Here is a 14863-nt window from a genome sequence, read left to right on the forward strand (position 1 = left end):
TCAGTAACCACTATATATCACTTATCATCTCGGGTACAATGAACCTATTTATTTTGCATGATTTAGGAGAGAGAGAAGACACATGAATTTCTTATGTACGTGAGATTAGGTTATGATGCTAATTTAGAATAATCATTTATTAAAGGATTATTAGAATTTGAAATTCAATTCAAATATGTCAAAACATAAGAATTGGTCTTCATACAAGTTAATAAAGACTTATGTTTTAATGTCACAATAAAAAACAACTCAAACAAAACTTTAGCCACCACACACTTGATCCGTTTCCCCCTTCCCATTCTCACGTTCGGTCATAGCCGAGATCAAGTGAAACCAAGGCCAAAGTCTTGATTCTTAGCGGTGATCGATTGAGTACAAAAAGAACAGTTATAAGTTTTCGTTTTGACAAAAAAATCGAGGATCATTGATACGTTGTGCGCTCGATAGTCGACTCATTCTCTACAACCAACTAAGGCATTGTCTCAAAGTTTCTATGATGTTTTTTTTAATATACGTGCAACTGGACTTTTGGTGGCATTCCTGGTGTAAACCAAAAACATGTCGTGCATATTCCCACATTTAACATTAATATAAAAAGATGAAGGCAAGAAATCTAACAATGATATCAGAGCCGTTTTTGCATGTCTTAGAACATTGATTCGGTTTATTTGATAAACCCAAAAAAAGGGGTTGATTTTTAATCTAGAACTGAATCTAACTAGGCATTATATGAGTTTTTGTTGTATTTACATTTTGTAATTCTTAGTTGTATTTTGGTTTTGGCTGTTTTGGAAGGCAATTTTTTTTTCTAAATTATGTACTTGTATAAGAATAGGATTCTTTTGTTGACTATTTGAAAGATTAATGGCCAAAACATTAAGAACTTAGAATTTACAAAAACAGAAAACGGAACAATAGAGTTGTTAAGACAAATGAGAGCAAAAGAAGATCCAACATCATTTTAAATTTGCTTGATTACATGTTTTATTTATGATCATTATTAATTGTGTGGATGTGTTTAATAGTTTTTTTTAGAAATGTGACTTTCTTGTATTTAAGTTATCACACTTTTCAAATTTGGAGAGCCCTGATATCCCTCTGGCAAGACTATATTGTCTTAACCGGCCCACGCTGGCTTCAGAGTTTGGCTTGTGTGTTCACCCGGGAAACCATACCGCCAGTTACCACTTGATAGTTGTGCCAACACAATAGTAGAACTCTTTGGCGTAACATACGGTGGGACGAAAACTCAGGTGAACTCAAGGTTCGAACTAACAGCCTTTGAACAAAGCCTAACTCAAATCTTTCATTGCTAATATCCACTGAAAGTGACACAAGTGGGATTCGAACTTGAGTATCGACTGAAGAATCCAAGCCTCATGCCACTAGGCCACAAGTGAAGGATAACAATTTTTTAAAAAACTTTTTTTTTTCAAAAAATAATATATATAATAAAATACATTAAAAACTAAGTTGGGGCTACATAATATCTAAATTAACTCGACCAATCTATATACCAATTTAAATGCTAAATAAAATGTATATGTACCAGATCAATTATCAATTCAATATCCACTAGTACTACTGATGCATAAAAAAAAGAGTCAGCTGTCTCCTCTATTAATAATAGCAATGATCAAAGAAATGATTTAGCTTAATTGCTTAAGTTCAAACGTGTTTGTGAACGTAAAACGACGAAAAAGAAAAAACATGTAGTTTACCTTAGTAGATCGACAATGTGCAAAAAAATCGGAGAGCTAATAAGGAATTGTGAATCCTTGGTGAAGTTTTAAAGATGCCATAAAGTCGGTAGTAATTTCCAAAAAGCATTGCGGCAACGGGAAGAAAGGGACTATGGAGACTGCACCAAAATCAAATGCATGCACAAATTAATTTTCTTTTAGTTCTAACTTAAATGCTATTCAACATGTAAGAAAATTTTTCATAAATGGTGTTTATGAAAAAGCTAGTTCAAAAATGGTATGGTTTTGAGGGTTGTTACAAAAATAGTGTAACCGTGGTTTGAAACCACGGTTTAGCTATTTTCTCTATGTACGTGTCAGATGTGTATTTTAAAAAACAATAATTTTTTTTATTAAAAAAGGGCAAGCCGTGGTTTGAAACCACGGATTGCATCAAAAAGTTAAACCTAATACTACTTCCAAGTGTGTGGTGGTTTTGCTAGTTAAGCCGTGGTTTGAAACCACGGTTTGACATTTTTCTTTTATTTTTTAAATGCCGATAAGTATATATGTTCATTTTTTAATCAACCCTGGATTTCGAATCAAGGTTTGGTTTTTTTTCTTCCTTCTCTACTTTAATTTAGTATGTTCACATGTGATACTTTATGAACAATCAAACCTTGGTTCGAAACCACGGGTTGATTAAAAACACAAAAAAAAACACATGTGAACATATATGCTTATCGGCATTTAAAATATTAAAGGGTCAAACCGTGATTTCAAACCACGGATTGACTAGGAAAACCACACAATTGGAAGTGGTATTAGGTTTGACTTTTTGATGCAATCCGTGGTTTCAATCACGGGTTGTCTTATTTTAATCAAAAATATTATTTTCTAAAATACCCATATGACATGTTCATAAAGAAAATAGTCAAAAACGTGGTTTCAAACCACAGTTACACCATTTTTATAAAAACCCACGAAACCATACCATTTTTGAAACAAATTTTACATAAACACCATTTGTGAAAATTTTTCCAAAATGTAACATTCCATGTTTCTAGTTATTAACCGTCCGGTCTAATGACATAGGAGTGATGATTAACACTTAAGATCTTTGAGATCTCAGGTTTGAAACTTGACTCAAAAGAGTTTTCCTCAGTAGTGGGGGGTACTCCTATATTTTTATAAACAACTTGGGTATATGCACGTTTTTTTATTAAATTTGATGATTTTATAAATGATAAACGCGTTATTGGTTTCAAAATTATTTTAAAATTCTAAACATAATTTTTTTCTTCAAATTATGTGAAGGTATTGTGTGTTCTTGAGTTCTTCAATTAGACAATAAATCTCGTATTCACATATTCCGCCACAATTTGGTCTATAAGTTGGATATTCAATCTGACCAAAACTAAAAATTCCAAATGTTAAAATTGGGATAAAGAGATTCGGTTCAAGTACTACGGTATCAATCCAAAACCCGAATTCTATTAATTAATTTTTTTTGGCGGTAAATATGTTTAGGACATGCTCCAAACATATTTATATTGATGTCAATTCATTTAATGTGTGTAACCGTATAAAGATCATTTGACATTAACTATGTCGTTTTGTGTTGTGCGTGTATAAAGAACCAAGAAACAGAACAACATTCTTAAAGATACTCATTGTTAAATATGGTGAAATTTTGGGATGGCCAAATGATGAAAATAAACAATATAAATCTTATTTCCCTTACAAGTTGCAACATAGTACAAAAAGAAATGGACCAACATGACAAGTTGACAACCTTAGGGTGGAGGAGTGAGGGGGCCACCAATGCACCAACACTTTAATTGTATACCATAAAACTGTCATAAAGTATAATAAGTGTTTGCTAAGTGTTTACGTATGAAATTACAACACTATAGTATTGGAAAAGATTTTATTCTAATCATATCAACAATTTTCAGTCTAATTATATCGTTATCTTACGCTTTATGGTTTAATACCATGGAGGGCACCGATTGAGTAAGCAAAGCTTTTACAGGTGATAGGAGCTAAACACCGTGCCGAAGGGGCACGAAGGAGCATGAAGGCTAAGGACTGCCTTAATGTAAGGACCCAAGCTCATTATATTAAAAGTATCAATTAGTATTTGGATTAATCTTACGTAAACTGTATTCTTAATTAGATAACTCCTTGATAGATTGAATGTGAATATCGATTGAATCATTCTCTCACAGTTATTTGTTAAACTCAATCAAATTTAACAGGTTGCATTATAAACCGTCTAATAGTCGAGTTCGTTCAAACAAATCGAGTATTATGTATTTTCATAAAATAAAACTTTGAATTTTGCTAATTATACTGTAATACCCTATCTTTTTTATGTTTCTTAAAAAATTGTTTTTGAAAGGCGACACAAACATAACTCCTACTCTGAAATTAGTGCAAGATAAAATCAACCCTCATAATAGGTTTTGAACCATAATCACCACTTCTAAATACAAAAGTCTATGCCATCTGGACAAGACTATGTATTTATAAGAAATATCATTATATAAACTCATATTTAAATTTTTTATCATGTCTTAAAAACTATGTTGCTTAAAATGGTAGCAAAGTAAATATTTTGATAAGTTGATATACTAAGTGTTTAGACTTTCTGTTTATTGGCTTTTCCTATTACTATTGTGGAGATTGATGACTAGTAGCAATCACTTCGATAGCGATGGTGAAGTGATAATGGTGGGATGAGAAAGACAAACAAACACGGGTCAACTAAAAAAAAGCATGAATGACATTCTAAAGATAAAATACATAAAGTTGAAAGGTTGTATTTGGAAATTAAAAAGCCTGATATAATTATGGTTACAAATTTTAATATTTCGGATATCCGACAGTAAAATATTACGTATGAGAAATATGATAATAGTAAACCATGACTTATTGGTTTAGTGTTATGTTAATTCTTATTATAACTGTAAGATGCTTGGTTCAAATCCTTGTAAGTGTAAAGTTTGAAAGATTTGATGGTGTGTGAAAAAAATGTGCTATTTAGTAAATAAAATAATAGTAATAAATTGATAAAAAGAAAGGGATTCTAAAGATAAAACACATAAAGTTGTAAGGGCAGTTAAAAAAAAGAAAATCATGTGTAAGGTGGTTGTAAAGTATACACCTAATTGTGTTGATACAAAAAGTTAATGCATTTTAACCTTCGTTCACCATAGAGGTGCACAAAAAGTTAACCAGCCTGACCTGACAACACAACTTGGAACCGAACGGGCTTAGAAACATTTTCCTAGGAACCGTTTCGTACCAATTGAACCCACTTGTTTAAAACAAGTTTCCGTTTTTCATACGAGAACTGGTTTGGAACAACTGATTCGTGAATTGACATTAATTTAGAAAAAACTGGTTTCTATATGAATCAGTCCCCAAATCGAACCCGACCAGTTCCATTTCGTGATCCTTGGCCCTTCAAATCAGTTTCAACCCAAACCCTTTTAGGGCTACGAACCGAAATGTGCACCAATACTCCACCTAATCCTTATATATAGACTTTATCCTCATGGTCAAGGGCTTCGGGCATATCCAACTTATATATATGTGTGTATACATTCACATGAATCACACATGTGTATATACTATACTAGCTTTAGAAACCCGTGTATTACACGAGATAAATTAATATATAAATTACAATGAGTAAATTTAATACAAATAAAAAATGATAATTAAGTCTCTTTATATCATGTAAAAGAAATGTATTACAAATATACTCGTTTTATATCATCAAATATATTTGAATTTTAAATTGAGAATGAGTTGTCCTACAATCAGTATACAATAATGAAGCAATGCCACTTGAAGCAACATTTAAAACAATGAGGCATTTCGATATGAAAGATATAGCCACAGTATTTCACAAAAATGTTTTACATTCCATACTCAACAATAAACATAAAAAGACACCAAATTTTCCTTTTTGAACATCTTTCATGTTGTCTTCATAAACACATTGTTGTTCAACTATCATAATAGTCTTATAAAAAATACAAAAATTGAAAAATTTGTCTATGATTTTTAAGACTGGATATTTAAAAAAAAATTGAAAAAATTATTATAGTTTTCTTTAATATGAAGATGCCTTAAAAATTGAATGCTAATGTACTCTTTAAACATAAACTTTTTTATATATACATTTTAATTTTAAAGAAAATTATTTATAACACGTAATTATTATATTAAATTTTTTTATATTAAGTATTTATTGATATAATTTATGGCATTAATAATTCAATTAATGGGGATTGACCAATTAATACAGTATGCTGAAATTATAATCAATACTACATTTAGAACCAATATTTTTTTTTTATTTTCTTTCAATAGAAGAGAAGTGATTTTGACGGGAATTTGATAATGAGAATTAACTCCGGAATGTCATGTGTCCAAAATTATTTTCTTTTATTAGAATAGGTAGATAGGTAGATTATGATACATAACGCGGGCATTTTAAATTTTAGTTATTGCTTATTGTAAACATTTGATACATGTGATTAATAGTTTAAGGGTGCAAATTTGTAATTTTAGGATAATAATTCACAAACTTTTGTAGTTATCTAAATAATATTTATAATTTTGCTCTCCCTATCTTTACCAAAGTTTTTTTTGGTTATTTAAAAAATACTTAGACTTTCAGCAACTCATTTTTACTCATATATTTATTTTAATTTCATTCCTATATCAACTTTTCTCACGATTTTTAAATAGTTATAACTTTTTTCATATGTTCATCGGTACTTTATTAAACTAAGCCACAAAATGAGCATTTTGTTATCTTTAATTTGAGAATTATATCAATATAGTTTTTTTTCTTTATAGTTAAAAGAAACATTTAACGTGATTAGCGGTGTTTATGTTTCTCACCGCATTATGCGAACACCTTTCTAGTGTGTTTGTTAAAAAAGAGAAGGGGGGGGGGGGGGGTTTGATATTTAAAGAGATTTATTTTTTTTTTCTAAAATGACAATAAAATATCATGAATAACTTAAAACAAAGTCGATGGTCACTATCGGTGCTCATCCATCTGTAAATGTATGTCGGTAATAAGAGCCTAAGTAAGTTACTTGCTGACAAATTATTGAATGTTTAGCAACATAAGTTTCAGTGCTAATGTCTGACAAATTATTGAATGTTAGCAACATAAGTTTCAGTGCTAATGTCTGACAAATAGTTTCCAGACAACCACGTCTTTTCTAGTGGACCGATGGAGCATACATATCGTCTACATACAAACAAGTCATTGAAATAACGTTTTTAACTATATTTGTTGAAATATTCACTACAAACAAAAATTGGTTTTAGACAACCTTTATTTCACCAAAAAAACTGCATTAGGTGAAGTTGCGTTAGACCTAATGCAACTTTTTTGTTAGATAATGCAACCGTTTCTTTCAAATGCAACCCTTTAAAAGTGTTGCAATTGAAAAAAACAGTTGCGTTATCCAACAAAAAAGTTGCACTAGATCTAATGCAACTTCACCTAATGCAGTTTTTTTTGTGAAACAAAGGTTGCTATATGCCAATTTTTTTGTAGTGTTATTAATACAATTTTGGAAATTAATAAAAGCTTAAAATTAAATATAAAATCAGGAATTTAATCTAAGTAGAACTTATTAAATTACACTAACTAAAAATAAACTCTTGTGACATTATGTTGTTTTGGACTCGTTTAAGCAACTTTTCTCGCGAAAATTTTCTCTCAAGGTAGGTATTTATCACATCTCTCTTGACGATGACGAACCGATCTAAGTATATAGAGATTGTTTAAAAAGCTCTGGTAACAGTTGATATAGAGATTGGTAACAGTATGCTGAAATTATAATCAATACTACATTTAGAACCAATATTTTTTTTTATTTTCTTTCAATAGAAGAGAAGTGATTTTGACGGGAATTTGATAATGAGAATTAACTCCGGAATGTCATGTGTCCAAAATTATTTTCTTTTATTATAATAGGTAGATAGGTAGATTATGATACATAACGCGGGCATTTTAAATTTTAGTTATTGCTTATTGTAAACATTTGATACATGTGATTAATAGTTTAAGGGTGCAAATTTGTAATTTTAGGATAATAATTCACAAACTTTTGTAGTTATCTAAATAATATTTATAATTTTGCTCTCCCTATCTTTACCAAAGTTTTTTTTGGTTATTTAAAAAATACTTAGACTTTCAGCAACTCATTTTTACTCATATATTTATTTTAATTTCATTCCTATATCAACTTTTCTCACGATTTTTAAACAGTTATAACTTTTTTCATATGTTCATCGGTACTTTATTAAACTAAGCCACAAAATGAGCATTTTGTTATCCTTAATTTGAGAATTATATCAATATAGTTTTTTTTCTTTATAGTTAAAAGAAACATTTAACGTGATTAGCGGTGTTTATGTTTCTCACCGCATTATGCGAACACCTTTCTAGTGTGTTTGTTAAAAAAGAGAAGGGGGGGGGGGGTTTGATATTTAAAGAGATTTATTTTTTTTTTCTAAAATGACAATAAAATATCATGAATAACTTAAAACAAAGTCGATGGTCACTATCGGTGCTCATCCATCTGTAAATGTATGTCGGTAATAAGAGCCTAAGTAAGTTACTTGCTGACAAATTATTGAATGTTTAGCAACATAAGTTTCAGTGCTAATGTCTGACAAATTATTGAATGTTAGCAACATAAGTTTCAGTGCTAATGTCTGACAAATAGTTTCCAGACAACCACGTCTTTTCTAGTGGACCGATGGAGCATACATATCGTCTACATACAAACAAGTCATTGAAATAACGTTTTTAACTATATTTGTTGAAATATTCACTACAAACAAAAATTGGTTTTAGACAACCTTTATTTCACCAAAAAAACTGCATTAGGTGAAGTTGCGTTAGACCTAATGCAACTTTTTTGTTAGATAATGCAACCGTTTCTTTCAAATGCAACCCTTTAAAAGTGTTGCAATTGAAAAAAACAGTTGCGTTATCCAACAAAAAAGTTGCACTAGATCTAATGCAACTTCACCTAATGCAGTTTTTTTTGTGAAACAAAGGTTGCTATATGCCAATTTTTTTGTAGTGTTATTAATACAATTTTGGAAATTAATAAAAGCTTAAAATTAAATATAAAATCAGGAATTTAATCTAAGTAGAACTTAAGATTAAATTACACTAACTAAAAATAAACTCTTGTGACATTATGTTGTTTTGGACTCGTTAAATAACTTTTCTAGCGAAAATTTTCTCTCAAGGTAGGTATTTATCACATCTCTCTTGACGATGACGAACCGATCTAAGTATATAGAGATTGTTTAAAAAGCTCTGGTAACAGTTGATGGTGGCCCTCTTCTTTACTAGAAAACCTTTTCAAGGAAAAGAAAATTAGAAACAATTAAATCGAACCGGCGGAGGGCCTGATTATATTCCTGGTCCAATCAACACTAGTTTTATTGTACATCAAATGACGGCTAGTTGAAATCAAAGGTGTGGTTTTTGACCATTGAACATACATGTCCTAAAAAATTTGTGGTCGTCCTCTTGTTTGGGTGAACTCCTTTATTCTCTTCCCACTCATTAACTCCACAACATGACACCAAAGTTAAATACATCTAACTTATTTGAGAAGACAATATAATGCATATTTAGGAGACAAGTAAGTGAGTAACTATTGCATGTAGTAGAGTAAGTTTTGTTGGAAATCAGGCCCAAGAACACGAACACAAAAGTTTGATCTCAACCAAGATCGACTCTTTCATATTATTATAATCTTGACTCATTCAAATTACATAAACCATAGCTATCTATTTATAATAAACTTACAACTTCCAAAACAAGACAACTTATTCTAGGCAACTAAATAATATTTAATAGTCTTATTATACTAAATAAACGTACCAAAATAAACATAATAAGATACTTTCACTTAGCCCCTTCAACTTTCGATAACCCGTTTCAAGATTATATCTCAATATTCCCCCTTAATCTTGAAACCGACTAATTCATTCTTCACCACAAAGCCGGATCGTGATCATCTCGAACAAGGTTTGCTTCTTCGTTCTTGTCATCTTTCTTTTCCTCCCACTTAGTGCACTCGTATGCAAAGTGACCGAGTTCACCGCATTCATAGCACCTAAACCCACTTTTGTCTTTGTTTCCTTGTCCCACGCCTCTTCCACGTCCTCTTCTCCTCTACCAAAACCTCTTCCCCTACCACGGTTTTGATCACCACATCTTCTCTTTCCATAGTGCCGACTTTCAGGATCATCAACTCTGGGATTACTTGAACTTCCTAATAATAGCTTACTTTGATCATTCTCTTCTAGTTCATAAAGAGCTTTAAGACGTTCTTCAAAGGTTTTTATCCTCCCCACAGCTTCTTCAAAAGATATACTATCAATATCTGAATATTATTCCATAGGGGCTATGATTGGTAGGAATTTCTTAGGAACAGAATTAATTAGCTTTCTTACAATCACCTTATCTTTGAGATTATAACCGAGAGTTCTAAACTTTGCTCTCATGCCAGTTAACTTGCTTGCAAACTCATTCACGGTCTCGTTCTCCTTCATCTTCAACATCTCTAACTCGTTCCTTAATGTTGATAAGCGTGCTTTCTGAACCCGATCTTCTCCTACATACCAAACCTTGATTGATTCCCACACCTCTTTTGCACTCGGCTATTGTGCAACCTGCATCAAAATATCTTCCGGTAGTGTTTGAAAAATCATTGCTTTTGTTGTAGCAACCTTCTTCTCATCATCTCCTTCTGTTTTACTAACCATTCCCCAAAGGCCATAAGCCTTCAAGATTTGCTCTATCAAAATTGCCCACACAGTGTAGTTTGTTTCTGTCAACTTAGGGCATTGTAAGGACACATTGCCTTGCTCACGAACTGGTCCAACTTCTTTGTCTTCTGCTATGCTTTATTGCTCTTGTGGTTTCTTACTTCGTTCTTTCTCTTACTATAACCCGAGTTGGGTTATTTGCTCTTGCTTCCTATCAGATTACTTGATCCAAACTTGCTCTGACCAATTTGCTAACCAGTTTTCTTGCTAAACGTTCTATTGACCAACTTGCTAATCAGTTTCCAGCCTACTTGCTAACCGGTTTTTCTTGTTGCAGACTCACTTGCTGATCTGACTAACCTACTTGCTGATCATATTTTCTTTTCTTGCTACTTGCTTAACAACAACTTGTTTGCTTGCTTGAGTCAAAAGCAACTTGATGAATTAATATAGCTAGCTAGCACACAGGAAGCTTAATTCTATTTCGATCAACAGTAGCACCCAAATAAAGGTGTGTGTTTGCTTCACCTACCTGCCTAGTAGGTTCTTTTTTTATTAATTAATTAAACTACAAAAGTCAAACAAAGCAAAATGTGCTTGTTGTGACTCCACGTGTGCCCCTTTTCTTTCTTTATTTACCAAAAACATGTCCCCACCAAAGAGACCTTGTTTCGTCAAACTAACCTACGGTTGATTCGTAAACTCGCCGTTGATTCTTCCGCTTGCCGTAAGGGGACAACAATAAACCACCACCACAGGTCTGATTCTGACTCCGTCTGACCCGTGTGTGAAAAGAGACTCCGATTCAGAAACCCAACCTGGTTCCGATATGTGCCGGTGATAGCTCCTCCTCAAGCCACCGCTCGCTAACTACCGATTATCGATTTCTTGAACTTGGCTCTGATAACAATTGTTTGAAATCAGGCCCAAGAACACGAACACAAAAGTTTGATCTCAACCAAGATCGACTCTTTCTTATTATTATAATTCTTGACTCATTCAAATTACATAAACTCTAGCCATCTATTAATAATAAATTAACAACTTGCAAAACAAGACAACTTATTCTAGGCAACTAAATAATATTTAATAGTCTTACCATACTAAATAAGCGTACCAAAATAAACATAATAAGATACTTTCACTTAGCCCCTTCAACTTTCGATAACCCGTTTCAAGATTATATCTCAATAAGTTTACCAGAAGACTTAACAGTTAATGACAGAATAAAGGAATAGTTGGCGTACAGACTTATTATTATTATTGATGGAATCAACCTCATTTATATTGCTAAACTCAAAAAAATTACAATAAAGTGACAAGTAAACGAACAACAAACTGTCTTATTACTATGATCCAATAACTCTTTTCGAGTTTGCTAGCTCTCGTTTCTTCCAAAACTTCAACGTCTATCAAAGTCTAATATCTAGATCAAATAAAATGTTGCTAGCTTGAACTCTTGAAGAGTTGAAGATCTCTATGGATGACCCATAATCATGAATCTTGATCTAGGTAAATAAGTCCTCGAGCGATTTGTTTGATAATAATAATAATAATAATAATAATAACAACAACAACAAAGTGCTTTGTCCAATCTATAACATGCTTTATATGCCAAACATTTTGGTTAGTTATTTATGCTGTCTTTCTATGAAAGGCTTCAAAACATGATCAAAGAGTGAAATTATGTAGTTTGTGCATGAGATTTTGCTAAAGAAAATAAACTTTTTAGATCATTATTGCAGGTTCCAAGCCTGGGTAAAGAATGAGGGTTTATATCAAATAATTTTTTTTAAAGAGCCTCAACTTTTTAGTTTGCTTGAGGCCTTCAAAAACTTTAAGCCGCCACTGCCAAGAAGCCATAAGAATTCGGTGTTCAAGTTTGAAATGCAAATGACTTCATTCTTAAACTCATCAACACCTTGACTCAAATGCCCGGAGTGTGACATCATGATTTCATTTATAAACCGGTCTAATGTTCCCTTTAAGTCTATACTGTATTATCTGGTGAAAATTTGGCAGTAGCATTAGCAATTATAGAAAAGGCTAGCTTAATAGTGGTAGGTCCATGGTTTGCTGGCTTTTAGAGACATTCAACATGACCAGAATGTTTGGCAAATAAAGCATCAGTTCAGCATGATTCCACCAGCCTGTGATCATGTGCATGTTCTTAACTTCCTATGTAGTATGTTGGTTCAACCAGAAATTGACTGAGAAACTGATTTTGTTAGTTAAGTTGTAAGCATGGAACAAACAACGTGGTGTTGCTACTGTTTTGAGACTAATTCATTTTTGTGACCGGGTTGTCAGGGCTAGCTAGTGTTGCGATGACTGTTTCGTGTTCTGTTTTTATCCTATTGTTTTACGCAAATTTGTGACTCGTTTGCAGCCAACACTTAAAAATTTAAATTTTATTAATTATGTTTTATATCGATGCTAACTTTGCGATCATTTTCAATCACAAATTAATGTCAGTTTTCTAGTAGTGTTCAGAAATGCTCGGATGCCTATAAGTTCACCCATCCAAAGTAAGCAACCCCTTCCTCTGATGAGAATGGTGCCTGGTTTTACATAAGTCATACTAGTCCAATTTGTTAAGCATTGTGAAGTCAATTAAAAACACCAATAACCTAGATAACTAGGGAAAGTAGGGTATCGTATCAACGAAAAACATGTGATTACCATTACACTTTTAGTTTAATTGTGAAAGGTAATATACAAAGATTTACTTGGTTTAATATTGTTACAATATATAATGTCAATTCAATATCAAGCACATATATTTCTTTTCATGTTGTTTCTGATCTCATTATATATGGAGTGTGTTGTTGCAACTTTCAATACATATATACGCTCATCAAATTGCATATGCGGTTAATAACATACAACATTCAAAAATTGTCTTCGATCTCGTTATCTCTCATCATTCGGGGAGTCGTCTTTGTTCTAGCTTGGTTCTCATTTTAATGTTCCAGATTGTATTTCTTTGTTCTTGTTCATTTCTTGAGTAAACATTTTATGGTTTGAGATCAATATTACGAGACTCAGTATTTGTGACAAATATTGATCTAACTTGCAATTAATAAAGGAAGACAAATAAGAAGGCACACAAAAACACTGGGCAAGACACAAGCTATCACATATCGGTTGGGTTTGATAACCGATACGCTCTAAATGTACATAATTCATAAAAAAAATTGATACACTTTTGAGTTGGTTTTTATTAAATGTTAGTTCTAACTGGTTCATGTGAGTTTCTTAGTTTTAAAAGATGAGGATAAATTTAAAAGTGTTTTGATTCATAGTTGGCTTAGGTTTTGAGTCTAGTATAAATAGATTGATAGAGAATTGTAATTTCTTGATTCAAGCTTTCGTTTGAGTTAATAATATTGAAAGAGTCATGATGAGTTACCACAAAAATATGTCGCACCTTCTAGGCCTTTTACAAAATTGTCGCAGCAGTGTCTTTTTAAGTTTCCTCGCGGGCTTTTGTTCTCTAATTCCTTTGGGCCTGGGCTTCTTTTAATTGATAGGTAGGTAATGCGTCTAGCTTTATTTAAAAACCACTTATATATCATCTTAGCCCAATTTTCTCCTTTACTTTTACAGTTTTACTTGATGTTGCTAGCTAGACAGCCTAGACCACACAGATGTTGATTTGTTTTTCCTTTACTCTTTTTTATGACCTTCGGAAACAGGGGGGGACTTACTAGTCGAGCAGTTTCTGCTGGTGAAGAACAACCGAGCAAGCATTGACACTGACGGGGTTGATTATAGGAAGATCGATGGCGGTCATTTTAATGACATATAATAGTTATCTCATAAACATGATGATGACTCCAAGAAGTTAATGATCATTAGTGTTAATTAGATATTTAACTTAAAGAAAGAAGATAAACATGGAAAGCAATAATTATTCAAACTTGAAATATTAAATTAGGGCTAGTTGTTTGAAAACAAAAACAAGTGGAGACATAACATAACGAGTTAATTACGACTTTTCAAAGTTGTATCAAAGGTTGATTCATTCAAATACGTATTTTGCAGGTCTAGATAGATGATCATTTGAAGGTTTTGCCAAGATTTAATGTTTCTACCTTTTTATGTTAAAATTTTAAATACTACCCTATAAAAGGTGTACCCTGGGATAAAGATATTTAGTTTTAAAGATTATAACAAATAAAAAACTAAATAATAGAGTAGACACATTCATAACTGTTTCATGTACTCATGTGACGCATGTCATACAACTTGTTTATCGGTTTAGATGCAAGAATAATGAATTAATTAAATTTTATTAAAATAAAAAGGCAAGTTCAATGGTTTATCTACTACACTTACCC

This window comes from Bidens hawaiensis, unplaced genomic scaffold (assembly GCF_021521415.1).
Source record: "Bidens hawaiensis isolate Kalapana, Puna unplaced genomic scaffold, B.hawaiensis_p1.1 tig00013980_1, whole genome shotgun sequence".
Lineage (NCBI taxonomy): Eukaryota > Viridiplantae > Streptophyta > Magnoliopsida > Asterales > Asteraceae > Bidens > Bidens hawaiensis.